The 2,500-nt window shown below is 50.0% G+C and overlaps 1 protein-coding gene across 4 annotated transcripts in view; it reads right to left on the bottom strand.

Annotated features, from left to right (window-relative positions):
• stan (Protocadherin-like wing polarity protein stan) overlaps window positions 1-2,500 on the bottom strand; it is a 287,888-nt gene that overhangs the window by 262,795 nt on the left and 22,593 nt on the right. The window lies entirely within an intron of this gene.

Below are 2,500 nucleotides of genomic sequence, written 5' to 3'. Positions count from 1 at the left end.
ACACACACACACACACACACACACACACACACACACCATAACCTAATACCTGGCCACACCACAAACATTCGCACGCCCTCTTCGCACCTCGTCCACTCCTCTGGTCATCCAATATCATCCTCTGCTGGCCGTTGTCTCAGTGTGCAAGGTACAGTACGTCCACGAAGGGGGGGGGTAGGGAGGAAGGGACGTTGAAAGTAAGGTAGGAGAGAAGGGAGAAAGGAAGAAGGAGGAGAGTGAGTGAGTGAGTGAGTGAGTAAGTGAGTGAGTGAGTGAGTGAGAGAGAGAGAGAGAGAGAGAGAGAGAGAGAGAGAGAGAGAGAGAGAGAGAAAGAGAGAAAGAGAGAAAGAGAGAGAGAGAGAGAGAGTGAGAGAGAGAGAGAGAGAGAGAGAGAGAGAGAGAGAGAGAGAGAGAGAGAGAGAGGTGGGTTGGGTGGATGGATGGGCGGTGGGGTCTGGGCAAGGGAGAGACGAGGGGGAGGGAAGTTGCAAATACGGGCGAGGCAAGAGGTCATGCAATGCCGAGGAACGTGCAACACCGAGAAGCGTTTTGTTTTACGTGTCTCTTCCAGCACGACCTACAGTGTTCTCATCCTTGAAAAAATCTTTCCGACTTTAAGTAAAAATAAGTTTAAAATGTTCTAAAATGACAATTAAAAAGTCGAAGGAAAAACTGTATCGATCTTTCTTCTGAAATTTAAATACGAGAGGATTGTTTGCCTTCCATCACCCACAAAGCCGAGTCACTGCTCTCTCTTCCGCCCGAGAATTGGATCTTGGGTTCTGGGGATTCTCTCTCTCTCTCTCTCTCTCTCTCTCTCTCTCTCTCTCTCTCTCTCTCTCTCTCTCTCTCTCTCTCTCTCTCTCTCTCTCTCTCTCTCTCTCTCATAGTGGCCAATAAACCGAGGGGGCAAAGGGGAATAAAAGGCCAGAGAAGACAAAGGGTAAGGATCCAAGGGTGAAGGGTTGAGGGTGTTGGCCCGAGGCTTAGGGTAAGGTAAGGAGGCCCGAGGCTCGGCCTTTCGTCGCTTTTATTTCTGCATGAGTCTGCACTTTCTTTCTCTCTCTCTCTCTCTCTTCTCTTCTCTCTCTCTCTCTCTCTCCCCTCTCTCTCTCTCTCTCTCTCTCTCTCTCTCTCTCTCTCTCTCTCTCTCTCTCTCCCTCCCTCCCTCCCTCCCTCCCTCCCTCCCTCCCTCCCTCCCTCCCTCCCTCTCCTCTCCCTCTCCCTCTCCCTCTCCTCTCCCCCAATCCCTCTCCCTCTCCCAATCCCTCTCCCTCCCTCCCTCTCCCTCTCCCTCCCCTCCCCCAATCCCTCTCCCTCCCCCCTCCCCCAATCCCTCTCCCTCCCCTCCCCCCAATCCCTCTCCCTCCCCCAATCCCTCTCCCTCCCCAATCCCTCTCCCCAATCCCTCTCCCTCCCCCAATCCCTTCTCCCTCCCCCAATCCCCTCTCCCTCCCCCTCTCCCTCTCCCTCTTCGCCTTATCCTCTGTCCTACTACTTCCTAATAATACCGTCTCTTCTTTCTTTCCCTCTTTCTCGCCTTCGCATTGTTTACATCATTTTTTGTTTATCCTCACTCACTCATCGTCGTGGAGGGGGGAGAGTTCTCTATAGACCATTCCTCTAGGAAAAAAACGAATGAAAGAAAGGAAAAATAGAGAGTCATGTGCGTCTTCTCCTTGAAGTTCGGTTAATTCTCGGTAACTGAGTGAGAGATTTTTGTGTCGGCGAGAAAAGAAGGTCTGGAGTTTGTTTGTCTAAGGAAGGAGTTTGTGGAAGAACGGTCTTCGTGATTCGTGTATGTTGTTTATCTTATCGGTATTTTCTTACGGTAGGGGATATATTTTGGTTGTGTTTTGTGATGGAAGGAGATGAGAAGGGCTCTATACTGAGATACGGATGTGCATTTTTTCACATAGCTACAGACGTAAAAGAAACACACAAAAATACACACTCCCATGGCCAGCCCTCCTACCCCACTCAAGGCCCCAGTAAACCCGCACCCCTGACGCGTCCCTTCCCTTCCTCACCTGAGACAAACACCTTGCCTCCCAATCCATCAACCCCTAATGCCCCAATCCCTTGCCTTCAATGAACCAGCCCCTTGCTCGCAATGCCCCAGACCCTTCCCCCAATCTCGTACCCCTGTTGCCTAAATCACTTATTCCAGATGCCCCAATGTCTTCGCCCTATTCCCCAATCCCTTACCCCTAATGCCTAAATCCCTTGTCGCCAATGTCTTACGCCCAATTCTCCAATCCATTTACACCCAGTGCCAAAATCTCTTACTCTGAATTAACCTTAACCCAATCCACTCCCTACATACCCAGTTCCTAATAAATTGAAAACTACCATAATAGGAACGAAATAAAACGTAACTTTTCGAGTTTGGTAAAATCTCGTCAGACGCAGTAAAAACAGAACACCGGAATCATTCATTGCGGCTTTTCATGCTTCCGATGATGACCCTTCGACCAGCTCGAAACGTCGCGTTTTTTCT

This window comes from Penaeus vannamei, chromosome 27 (genome assembly GCF_042767895.1).
Source record: "Penaeus vannamei isolate JL-2024 chromosome 27, ASM4276789v1, whole genome shotgun sequence".
Taxonomy (NCBI): Eukaryota; Metazoa; Arthropoda; class Malacostraca; order Decapoda; family Penaeidae; genus Penaeus; species Penaeus vannamei.
This window is presented reverse-complemented; position numbering and strand designations above follow the sequence as displayed.